We start from the raw sequence: 13,791 nt of genomic DNA on the forward strand, positions 1-13,791 counted from the left end.
TTTTTTTTTTTAATTTTATTAATTTTTATGAACATTTACAGAGAACCAGCCACTCTTTGGGAGAAAGATGTGCAACCTTTGCCAGTGTAATTTGCAACCTCAGAAACCCAAGGTAGAGTTGTTGTTGTTGTTGTTATGTGCCAACAAGTTGCTTGCGACTCATAGAGACCCTATGTACAAGAGCTCTAAATGCTGTTCTATCCTGTGCCAACCTAGCCATCTCAAATGCACTTATTCCCACCACTCCAGTCACAGAATCGATCCATCTCACCAAAGGTCTTCCTCTCCTTTGCCTCCCCTCCACTCTCCCAAACATGAGGTCCCTCTCCAAGGACCAGACCCTCCTTGCAACATACCCAAAATATGTCAGATGAAGCTTCAGAATCCTTGACTCCAGGGAACACTCTGGCTTCACCCTTTCCAGGACAAACCTGTTTATTCTCCTAGCAGTCCATGGTATATTCAACACTCTTCTCCAGCACCACAGCTCAAAAGCATCAATCCTCTTTCTATCAGCCCTATTCACTGTCCAACTCTCTGATGCATAGCACATAATTGTGAAGACTATAGCCTGGATCAGGCGCACCTTAGTCTCCAGTCTGACATCGTTGCTCTTCAGTACTCTTGAGAGGTCCCTCACAGCTAACTTTCCCAATGCAATTCATCTTCTGATTTCCTGGCTGCAGTTACCAAGAGTGTTGACTGTGGAGCCAAGTAAATTTAAACTGTTAACTATCTCAATCTCTTCACCATACATGCTGATGCTGCCAATTGGAAGCTATAAATTAGTTCCAACTCAACAGAAATAAGTTTGAATTTTGAGTTCTACTTGTATTAAATAAAATTCACTGATACAGGACCATTTCAGCATGTAGCACAAGATCAAAAACGAAGGTAATAAAAAAAGAGTTCAAGCTGCTCTGAAGGCATTATAAAAAATAAGTTCCCAGGATTGACAGATTACTAATTGACATGTTTCGACAAACATATGTAGCCCTGGACAACTTCATCAGGTTGTACCAAGAAATCTAGAGGACAGCTATCTGGCCAACTGAGTGGAAGAGATCCACATTTAGTCCCAATACAAAGGGAGGTGATCCAACAGGATGTGGAAATTATCAAGAAGTATCATTAATATCACATGCAAGCAAAAACTTGCTGAAGATTTTTTTTAAAATGGCTAGGACAGTATATCAACAAAGAATTGCCAGAAATAAAAGCCAGATTTAGGAAAAAAACTGAGCACCAGGGATATCATTGTTGATGTCAGATGAATCTTGGCTGAAAGCAAAGAGTACCAGTATTATGTCTATTTGTGCCTTATTGACCATGCAGAGGTGTGATTGTATTGATCACAAGGAATTATGGCTATATTGAGAAGAATGGGAATTCCAGAATACTTAATTATGTTCATGTGAAACTTATACCTAGACCAAGAAGCTGTAGTTTGAACAGAGTAAAGGAATACTGCATGGTTCAAAATTTAAAAAAGGAATGCTTCAGGGATATAACCTTTTTCTATACCTTTTAAATCTATATGCCAAACAAATAATTCAAGAAGCTAGGCTTTAAGAAGAATGTGGCTTTAGAATTGGAGGAAGGCTCATCAGACTTATGTAGATGACACAATCTTCCTTGTCTAAAGTGAGGAGGAACTGAAACCCTTACTGCAGAAGGTCAAGAACTACAAACTTCAATATGAATTGCATCTCAGTATCAAAAAAACAAAAATCCTTACCGCTCAGCCAATAGGCATCATAACAACAGATTGAGAAAAGATTGAAGTTTTTAAAAATTTCATCTTACTCGACTCCAAAATCAACACCCTTGGCACTATTAGTCAGGAAACTAAAAGACCATTTGGTAATGAGGTTAGATTCTTTTTGCTAATATTTTGTTAAAATGAAGCTTATTGGCATGTAGTTTTTTTATGATATCTTCATTTGTCTTTGTTGCTAGTGTGTTTCAAATCTTGACTGAAAGAAAAAGAAAAGCATTATTGATCACTTAGAGAATTGACCCTAGTCTTGTTAACATTTTCAGAAAGCAGAGAAGGAAGGAACTTATTAACTCTTTCTCTAAAGCCTTTATTACCCTAGTAGCAAAGACAAAGATATCACAAGAAAATTATAAATCAATATGCTTCATCACTATAGATATAAAAAATTTCAACAAAATATTAGCGACTAGAATCCAACATCATGATCAAGTGGCATTTGTTTTAGGAATGAAAGGTTAGTTCAACATTATAAAATCAGTCATTGTAATTTGTTGTTTTGATGTGTACCATTGAGTTGGAACTCACCTATAGCTGACTCTCTAGAAAGTTTTCGGCGGCAGTTAATCTCATGGAAGGAGATTGCCCATCTTTCTCCCACAGAACAGCTTGAGCATTTGAACCATATATCTTTGGGTGGTCAGCATAACTCCTTACCACCAGGCCACCAGAGTTCAATTAATGTAATATACCACATTGATAAAACCAAAGAAAAAACTGATCATTTCAATTGACGCTGAAAAAAGAAAAACTTCTCTTGATGAGAAGTCTTAACAAGATGGGGTGGAATACATTTTCTCAACATTATTAAGGACATTTGTAGAAAATGAACAGTCAGCATAGTAATCAATGGAAAAGATTAGCATTTCCGCCTCGAAAACTAGAAAAATGCAAAGATGTCCTCTCTCAACATTCTTACATAATAGTATGTTGGAAGTTTTAGCCAAAGCAATAAAGGGTGGGAAGAAATAAAGAAAAAATGTCCAGACTGGAAATGATGAGGTTAAATTATCACCACACAAAGATAACATGATCCTAGATATAGAAAATCCCTAAAAACTCATTAAAAGGTTTAGAGAGACAATAGACAAATTTAGTTTCAGGATATAATGTCATAACATAAAAATCAGTTGGTTTTCTATAGACCAAAAAAAGGAGAAATTTTACGAAAAGAGATTAAGAAACAAATTCACTTATAGTATTAGAGAACAAAAGAAGAGTGCCTGACTCAAACAATAACTTCTTATAACAGTAACTAATCGTATTATGAATATTATAATAATTTATATGAGTGATTGAATGAAAATCCAGTATACTTTATGAACTGTCATTTAAATCACAACAAGAAGACCATTATTATAGAAATAGAAAGATAACTAGTAAAATGGGTATGAAGATCTAAGTGAGGGAAAAGTCAGAGCAGAGGGGTGGTGAGGATGGGCAGGGGGTTAATAAGGTTACACAATTTGATGGGTAGAGGAAGGAGTAGGTAAAGGAAATGGGAAAGATCTGATGTGAAAAACAATGCTTGTAAGCAAACCAGAATAAAATAAAAATTTACTTTAAAAAAGAAATCACAACAACAACCATCAAAAATGAAGACCTGAATAGATGGGAAGATGTTTTGTGTTCATGAACTGTTGTTGTTATGTGCCCTTGAGTCACTTGTAACTCATAGGGAACATAAGTATAATAGCTCTGAACCTTGCTCTATCATAAGCCAACCTTACTGTATCTGACACACCTCTCCCTATTACCTGTTACTGTGTCAATTGATATCCTCCTAAGTCCTCCTCTCTTGTGCTGTCCTTCCACCCTTCCAAGCATAATGTCCTTCCCTAAGTGCTAGTCCTTCCTGGCAACATGCCCAAAGTATGTGAGACAGAATTTCAAAACCATTGCTTCTAAGAAATAAATTTGTTTTACTCTCTCCAGGACAAAGCTGTTTGCTCTCTGGGCAGTCAATGGTATGTCCAAGACTCTTCTCCAAGAGGTATCTTCCAGCATGTAATTGCATGTACAGCAAGTAATTGCAAAGACCATGGCTTGGATCAGGCGTACCTTAGTTGTGAGACTAGCATCATTACTCTTTAGCACCCTGGACAGTTCTCTGACAGCAGATTTTCCTAATGCAATTTGTCTTTTGATTTTCTGACTGCTGGTGCCAAGAGTATTGATTGTGGAGCCGAGCAAGCTGAAATTTTTAACAATCTGAATCTTTTCCCCATTTACCCTGGTTCTGTCAATTGGCCCAATGGTGAGAATCTTTGTTTTCTTGATGTGAGTTTCAATCTATATTGAAGACTGCAGCAAATGTTTAGTTTCAAATGCTCAAAACTCGAAACTAATATAGTTAAGATATTAACACTATGCAATACAATTCCCAGATACAATGAAAGAAATGTCAATCAAAATTCTAATAGTATTGTTTTCAGAAACTGAAAATCTAATCATAAGTTTTATGTGAAAAATAAGAAACTCTAGCCAGAGTAATTTTGAAGAACAACAAAGTAGAAGACTTCACACTTTTTTACTACAAAATGTACTACACAGCTAATAGCCTGATTCAGGCTATGGTCTTTTTAGTCATTTGCTACATATCTGATAATTGTATGATGAATAAGGATAGCATAAGAAAAATTGATGCCTTTAAGCTGTGGTATTGGAGAATAGCACTGAATGTCCCATGGACTACCAAAAGAACAGTTATGTCTTGGAGAAGGTACAGCCAGAGTACTCCCTGAAGGCAAGGATGGCAAAGCTTTGTCTCACATATTTTGGCTATACTTGTTGCTAGGGTAGACTAGTACTCCTTAAAGAGTGGCATCAATCATTCTTGGAAAGGTGGAGTCAGCAAAAGAGATGAAAATCCTCAATGAGAAGGATTGACACAGTGATTATGACAATGGACTCAAGTGTGTCAGAGATTGTTAGTACAGGAGAGCACAGTGTTCAGATCTGTTGTTCAGAGGGTTGCTATGGGTTGTACTCATACTAATAGCACCTAACAATGATAATTTGTTCTTAAAATTCTGTGAAGTAGGCTTTATTCTATTCCCCCTCCCCACATATACACTCTATTTCTAAAATGGAGGAATCAAAGGCTCAGACAAGTTAAATATTCTTTCCAGATTACTCAGCTAGGAAGCCTGGCTTTCAAAATTCAAACCCTGATAACTTTCCTAAGAGCCAACATTTTGTCCCTAGTCCAATTCCTGGTACCACAGACCACATGGGTTAATTGTGCAGTGCATAAACTCTATTACACTGTGCACAAAATAATTTTAAAAACAAGTAAAAGTATAAATATGCTCTTCATTTATCCTTGCATTTGTAAGATTAGTATCATGAAAGTTTGTGATAGGAATACATCTCTGCTTTAATAAAAACAGAATAATGCTGGTCCTTTGCTGCCCCCTGATGGAAATGTACATAACCTACAGAAACCTCTGGGGAATACCTAGTCTTAAGTTGCCATATCTAAATTATTTCAGATGTGTCTAGCTTTATGTGGTATAGCACTGGTCTGTTGATTTGCTGTACAGAGGTAACCCATGGTTGTTGTGATGTTGAACTCTGTGACCCTAATGTACCAAATGCGATATTGGTCACCCATGGTGGACAGTACTTGGTGTCACTCACCAATTAAAACAAACTTAGAAGCAGGAGTGGCATCCACTTCCCAAATAGCTTGCCTCTGGAGACCCTATAAACTTGGAGAAACGAAGAAAATTATGCAAGTGTTCATGTCTTTAGTTCATAGAGTCGCTATGAGTTGTCTATGATTAGATGGCATTTAATAACCACAACTAGCTTTATGTAATAGAAAAATTTCTACAACAATGCAAATACTATGCAAGAGACAGTCAGGACTGTAGTGACTAATATATATTGTTGTCGTTGTTGTTATGTGCCATCAAGTCGCTTGCGACTCATAGCGACCCTATGTACAAGAGCTCTAAACGGTGTCCTATCCTGTGCCAACTTAGCCATCTCAAACGCACTTATTCCCACCGCTCCAGTCACAGAATCGATCCATCTCATTGAAAGTCTTCCTCTCCTTTGCCGCCCCTCCACTCTGCCAAACATGATGTCCATCTCCAAGGACCAGTCCCTCCTTGCAACATGCCCAGAGTATGTCAGACGAAGCTTCAGTATCCTTGACTCCAAGGAGCATTCCAGCTTCACCTTCTCCAGGACAAACCTGTCTGTTCTCCTAGCAGTCCATGGTATATTCAACACTCTTCTCCAGCACGAAAGCTCAAAAGCATCAATTCTCTTTCTCTCTGTTGCATAGCACGTAGTTGCAAAGACTATAGCCCAGATCTGGATTAAAAGCTTTTTAAAATTCACTGAATCTATGATTCAGTCTAAGAATTACATAACCCTTCAATTAATCTATATGGTATTCATATTTGTATATGTCACATTTATTAAAAATTAAGCACTTACATTATGCATCCAATTTATTTACAATAAAAAATATGAGTTAATAAATATCATTGTTGTTGTTATGTGCCATTGAGTCACCTGTGACTCACAGCGACGCTACAATAGCTCTGAATCCTGCCTTATCTTGGGCCTGTCTCCCTGTCTCCAACACAGCTATCCCCATTATCTGGGTTACTGTGTTAATCTATCATATCAGGAGTCTTCCTCTCCTATTGTCCCTCCACCCTTCCAAGCATGATGTCCTTCTCTAAGAACTGATCCCTTCGGGTCCATTTCAGTTTCAGCAAGCAAAGTGTGCCATCTGCAGAATGCAAGTTATTGACGTATCTTACTCCAATCCTGATACCATATTCCTCCTCATACAGTACAGCCTCCTGAATGCTGAATGATCTGTTCTCTGTGTGTGTGTGTGTGTGTATATATAATATTATATATATTATATATAATATATATAAAAGATATGGAGATCTGTTATATATATATATATTGAAAAGGTATGGAGACAGGACACATCACTTCCACACTCCTTTCCTGACTTTGAACCATGCAGTGTTTTCTTGCTTTGTTCTGATGACTGCTTCCTAGTCCAAAGTATAAGGTTTCACATGAGCACAATCCAGTACACTGGAATTCCCATTCTTCTCAAGATTGGCCCCAGTTTGTTTGTGATCCATACAGCCAAAAGCCTTTGTATAGTAAATGAAACACAAATAGACACTCCTGTGGTACTCTCTGCTTTCAGTTAAGAACCATCTGACATTGGTGATAAGGTCTCTAATGCCACAGCCTGTCTCTCCTGTCGATAATGTTCCTAGTACCACAAGCCCTGGCTTTTACTTTTAGTATTTGTCTGTTGATATATTAAAAATAATAATCTAAAGTTTTCAGTTTAATCATTTGGTTTAAACATCTTTTCCTTTTTTTAAAAAAAGTCTAAAGAGTTCTGTTGGCCTAATAATAAGAAGTTGCTCTGCAATCTCAGAGGTACCAACTGCTCCAAAGGAGGATTAGCAATCTCCTCCCCTACAATTGAAAACTCACTGTTGGGTCAGTGAAGGGCCAGTTCTAAATGGACAACACACAACAATCAATAAATCATCAACATGAACAATTAAGTTTCTTCTTGTTTTTCCTGATATTTGCTTAGTCTCTTTATTTGTGACCATAACTTCAATTAGGAAAGACTAAATGTCTTGAAGCCTAAAGTAGACAAGTTCGATCCTCAACACCTCAATAACCTGCATTATGCAGATGACACAACTTCGCTTGCTGAAAGTGAAGCAGATATAAAACACTTGCTGCAGAAGCAAGGAATACAGCCTTCAGTAGGAATTACATCTTAACATCAAGAAAACAAAGGTCTTCACTAGAGGATGAACAGTCAAAATTATGATAGATGGAGAAAGGATTGAAGCTGTAAGTGATTTCATCTTGCTTGAATCAACAATCAATACCCTTGGGTGTTTTAGGCATATTACACTGGGCAAGTTTGTGGTCAGGGACCTCCTCTCTGAACTGCTGAAGAGCAATGATGTCAGTTTGAAGACTAAGGTGTGCCTGATTCAGATCATGGTCTTCTCAATCACCTGCTGTGCATCAGAGAGCTGGATAATAAATAAGGATGACCGCTACTGGCCTGCTGCCTGAGGCTTTGGCCCATGTTTTGCCCGGCTCCTCTGTGTGCTTGGCCAACGGCCTGCGAGAGCACCCACCCTAGTGAATGCCCCAGAGCCAATGGGCCGGGGCCCTTGCCAGACAACCTACCTCCCCCAAACCAGGGGACACACGTGGCCCTAAATTCACCACACTGCAGCAAGTTAAAGGAATTAATATGAAGCACAGAAGCAGATAGTTTCAGATAGCAAGCAGCAATTGTAACACAGTTAATGAGTGGGGCAGCATTTCCTTCTCTTACTGCTGCTGAGATGGCAGAAATCAGTCTACTTCAATATGAAATGGAATACACTGAAGGTATCAGTCAGTGAATGAGGGTCCTAGAAAAATTAAAAGTGGCAACACAAAATGTCACTCTGGAACAAGAATTTCAAGAAGGAGCTCCAAATGCCAGTGTAATCATGCAGGTTCTGGAGAGGATTGTTGTTGCAGGAAACAAGGAAGACATTCCATTTTCAAGCAGATCTTGACCTCATCCAGTCAATTCTCTTAAGCCTCTGGCAATGAAAACTCTGCCCCATATACTAACACTAAGTGAAAGACTGCTAAATTTTCAGATGGCACACTAAAAAAAGAGAGCTTTCTATGAGTGAAAATGCTGTTCACCAAAATGGACAGCTGGTCAGGAATGATTTCATGTATGACATTTCAAATATAAATAAAATTGAAGCAACCACAGATAACATGACTGTTGTAGATATTGATCCATTAAGACTTCAGATAATCAAGCTAAGAAGATGTCTACAACTTCTAAAAGAAGAGAACAAAGAACGTGCTAAAGGAGAAATGGTGATGTATTCAATTACTGTAGCACTCAGGCTGCTTAATAGCTGGCTCTTGTTTTGCAGCTAGAAGTAACCTAAGCTCTCAAAAATATTTGCCTGAACAGCTAGAAATATAAAGAATTTGCAAACTTCTTTGTTTCCATCTTTGTGTTGTATGCCGCTTTATAGTCCATTCCCTGAAAGTGTATTTCTCTCAGAAAGGAGGGCAACTGCCTAGGTCTGCAGGAGTGAAGGGAGATCTTGTTACTCGCTCTGTTCATTTATAAACAGTGATTGCAGACAGCAGCACCTGCTTAACATCTCCTTTGCATGTTTTGTAAATAGACTCCAGTTTGTTTTTGAGATAATTTCTTAGCCTCATCAGGATACACAGCTCAGTCTATAAATGAGATAAGGCATGTATAAATAATAGATTTAGAAAAGGATCTGTAAAAGAAATACTTTGTCCTGTTTCTCAAACAATGTTAGATTGAATATGTTTTATTAATAGACATTATGCATCCACAGTCACAGTCAAGTCAAATGTCAGACTTGATAGCCTCAGGCCACCACCTGTGTGCATCCTCATTAAGCACCTGTACAGGTTAAAGGAAAGGAATCCTAACATGTCAGCAATTCATCTAATAAATGTATAAAGAGTTCATTCTCATTTTAGTTTTGCAGGTCATTTTCTAGAAAATTTATTTTTTTACTAAGCCCTTTTGTGAGTGATTTTTTAAATTTGCAGAATAAGGTAGAAATGTAGTATATTTAATAAACTGTCAACCAAAAAATAAATAAATAGGGATGATAGAATGATAGAAAAAGAATTAATGCTTTGAATTGTAGTGTTGGAGAAGAGTACTGAATAACTCATGGACTGCCAAAAGAACAAAAAGACATGTCTTAGAAAAAGTGTGGTCAGATTGCTTCTTGGAAGCAAAGATGGTAAAGCTTCATCTTTCATACTTTGAACATGTAACTAGACAAGGCTATTACATGGAAACACAACCCTTGGAAAGATGGAAAGTCAACAATGATATGGATTGACACAATTACTTCAACAATGGGTCCTTGTGTATCAGAGATGATGAGGATGGCACACAGTAGGGCAGGGTTTGAGTTGGTTGCTTATAGGGTTGCTATGAGTCATACTTTACTCATTGGCTCCTAAGAGCAACAACAATCCTCAACAAGGACAGTAAGCATATGCCTACAAGAAAGACCTGTTAATATGACTATTATTCAAATATATGCATCAACAGCTAGAACCAAAGAGGAGGACATAGAAGATTTTTATCTAATTTTGCATTCTGAACTTGACCAAACATGCAACCAAGATGTGTTAACAATAACTGCTGACAGGAATGCAAAAATTGGAAACAATTAAGGAAGTGTACTCAGAAAGTACCAGAAAGGTGACAGAAACAAAGCCAGAAGTAGAATGATCAAATTTTGTGTGTTCAATAATGTATTCATTGCAAATATCTTAAAACAAAACAAAACCAAAACATGACTTTAAACATGGAGCTCACCAGATGGACTGCATAGGAATCAGACTGTCTGCATTTGAAAAGAAAGCATTGGAGAAGCTCAATATCAGCAGTCAAAACCAGACCAGATGCTGACTGTGGAACAGATCATAAATTACTCATGTGCAAGTTCAAATTGAAGATAAAGAAAATGACCAAAAGTCCAAAAGAACCAAAATATAACCTGGAGTTGATCCCATCTGAATTTAAAAATCATCTTAAGAATAAGTGTGAAGCACGCTTCACCAATGATCAAAGACAAGAGGAGTTGTGAGAGGACATTAAGGATATAATTGATGAGGAAAGTATAATAAGGTCACTAAAAATACAGAGGACAAATAAAAAAAATAAAAATTAATGTCAGAAGATATTCTGAATATTTCACTAAAGCATTGAGAAGCCAAAATAAAAGGAGATGCTGAAATAAAAGAGCTGAACAGAAGATTTCAAAAGGCAGCTTGGGAAGACAAGGCAAACTACTTACTATAATGGAATATGCAGTAACCTAGAATTGGAGAACAAAAAGGGAATCTCACTCAGCATTCCTCAAACTGAAAGAACTGAAAAACAAATTCAAGCCTGGAGTTTCAATACTTAAAAAATGCTAATAATCCAGGAAACATCTAAAGAAGGAGGAGGAAATACAGAGTCACTGTATTAAAAAGAATTGGACCACACTGAAATATTAGGGGAAATGGGGAAAGTGTTATTACTATTTGAAGTTTTGCTGGTTTTGTATGGCCTCAAGTCAGAACCAACCCATAGCTGACCCTCCAGCTGGTTTTCAGAGGTAGTAAATACATGCGCAGAACAGGTGGTGGATTTGAACCTCACACCTTTGGGATTGGCAGTGCAGCTTCCTATATCTAAGCCACCAGAGGAAATGCTGTGTGACCATGAGCCAAAACTAATGAAGGAAGAAATTCAAGCTGTGCTGAAGGCATTGGCAATAATTAAAGCCCCAGGAATTGATGGAATTCCAATTGAAATGATTCAAATGACAGATGCAGCTCTGCATGTGCTCACCAGTCTATGCCAGGAAATTTGGCAGACAGCTGCCTGACTGGGTGGCTGGAACAGATCAATGTTTGTTCCCTTTACAAGAAAGGTATTTCAATACAATTTGTCAATGAAAATGGACAAGTGGAAATTGTCAAACAATATCATTAATATCATATGCAAGTAAAATACTGCTTCTTTTGTTGTAATTATTGTTATTGTTAAGTGCCATTGAGCTACTTGTGACTATAACAATCCTATGTATAACAGCTCTGAACTCTGCCCTGTTCTGAGACAATCTCACTGACTCTGACACACCTAATACCATTGCCCCAGTTACCATGTCAATCCATCTCATCCAAGGTCGTCTTCTCCTGAGCTGTACCTCCACCCTTCCAAGCATGATGTTCTTCTCCTGGCCATGTGCCCAAAGTATGTGGGAAAGAGCTTCAAATTCTTGCCTCCAAGGAAAAACTTGGTTTCACTCTCTCCAAGATAGACTTATTTGTTCTCCTGGCAGTCCATGGTATATTTAATGCTCTTCTCTAGCACCACAACTCAAAGACAACAATTCTTCTGTCATCCTGGACAATTCTGTCATTGTCCAGCTCTCTGATACACCATTCAAAAATGGCTAAAACAGTACACAGAGAACTACCAAGATGTTAAAAGTGAATTTAGAAGAGGCCATGGCAACAGGGATATCATTGCTGATGTCAGATGGATCCTGGTTGAAAGAAAAGAATACCAGAAGAATATAAATTTGTGTTTTATGACTGTGCAAAGGCACTTAACTCTATGAATCATAACAAATTATGGCTATCATTGAGAAGAATGGGAATTCCAGAACACTTAATTGTGCCCATGCCAAACCTGTATCTAGACCAAGAGGTTGTTTGAAAACAAAACAAGAGAACACTGCATGGTTTAAAGTTAGGAAATATGTACCTGAAGGTTGTATCCTTTATCTATACCTATTTAATCTGTATGCTGATTAGTTTCTGATATTCTGGGATTACAGGTTACAGAAGGCAGAGACTCACAAGAGATGATTGAATGCAAAGGCCTACAATACTATCAGGCAAATAGCACCTGTTTAGAGCTGAACCTCATATTTATTGTAAAGCTACACTTACAATTATGTCATTTTGAGAACTAAGGTACCCCTGATTCAGACCATGGTCTTTTCAATCACTTGCTATGCATCTCAGAGCTGGTCAATGAATAAGGATGAGAGAAGAATCAATGTCTTTGAGCTGCAGTATGGAAGAAGAGCACTGAATAGCCTGTAGACTGTCAAAGAACAAAGAAATAAGTCTTGGAGATAGTGTAGCCAGTGTGATCCCTGAAGGTAAATATGATAATGCTTCATCTCACATGCTTTGGCCATATTGCTAGAAGAGGCTACTCCTTCGACAGGGACATTATGCATGGAAAGGTGGAGGGATAGCGAATGACAGGAAGACCTTCAACCAGATGGATTAATACAATGACTGCACAATGAGTTCAAGTGTGTCAGAAAGTGTGAAGATGGCACAGAACATGATGGATTTAAAATCTGTTGTTCATGGGGTAGCTATGACTTGTACTCAATGGGACCTAACAACAACAATAGTTACTAAAAAGAGGAGATCAGCAATGTCTCAAATGCCAACTGGATATCAGTTGTTGCCGCCTGAAGCAACTACAAGTCTGGAACAGGCAGGGCTTATTACTATGCCTCGGTGCTATGAGGGCAAGCTTGAGGGCAGCATGTGCACAGGTCTGAAAGAAGACCTGGGCTTATGTCTGCTGCAGTCGAACTGTGTGCTGCAGGTAACAAAAACACCTTGACAATGTTTGAAGGAAAGAAATTACAAAACTTTGAAATACTCTTTTTTAAAATCTAATACATCAATGTTTGATAACAGATCACGGTTCAGAGGAAGAAAAGGATATTGATACTGTTGCAGGAGGGCAAGACCTGAGGGTGAGAAAGAATCATCTGAACACCTAAATTGCAAAGAGAAAGGAATTTATTCACTGGCAGAGCCTCTAGGGACCCATGTCTAAAAATGGCTGAGTACCGTGGATCGTTTTATTCTGGGCTTTTCACGGAAAACAAAGAAACACTCGTGCTACTCTCCCACTGGTGATTTTAAAGCACTGATGGGTCCTTGCTGTGGCAGTTGGCTGGCCAAAAAGCTTGCTAATTCACAGACCATCTCAACAGGTAACTGCATCTCTTTCTCAAACACTCCCCAGCCATCCCCAGCCCCATCTACAGCCAGCACTGAAGATGCAGACTCTTTTGGACCCCATCTCACTGCAGCACCTGGCTGGCCGAGAAAGTTGCTAATTTATAGACCATTTCAACAGATGACTCCATCTCTTTGCCCAAAACCAAAAAGCAAAGCAAGATGTCACCCCGAAAAAGTGATCCAAACACAGAATTAATGGATTCTCTGAAGCCAGTAAGTCTACTGGAACTTTCTGATGTAGAATTCAAAAGAACAATGACCTACAACCAGGAGAAGGTAACATAGATGAATGGGATCTTCTAAGACTCAAATCCCTATGCACATCCAAAAACTTCTCCAGTAGGGTAAAAAGG

General features: G+C 38.2%; 2 pseudogenes; both read left to right on the plus strand.

The window, feature by feature from the left end:
• The first annotated feature begins 8,154 nt into the window (after positions 1-8,154).
• On the plus strand, positions 8,155-8,755 carry LOC102877132 (annotated as a pseudogene).
• Positions 8,756-12,914: 4,159 nt separating this feature from the next.
• On the plus strand, positions 12,915-13,139 carry LOC102848275 (annotated as a pseudogene).
• Positions 13,140-13,791: the final 652 nt, after the last annotated feature.

This window comes from Elephantulus edwardii, unplaced genomic scaffold (assembly GCF_000299155.1).
Source record: "Elephantulus edwardii isolate Elephantulus edwardi_28Jun2011 unplaced genomic scaffold, EleEdw1.0 scaffold00071, whole genome shotgun sequence".
Lineage (NCBI taxonomy): Eukaryota > Metazoa > Chordata > Mammalia > Macroscelidea > Macroscelididae > Elephantulus > Elephantulus edwardii.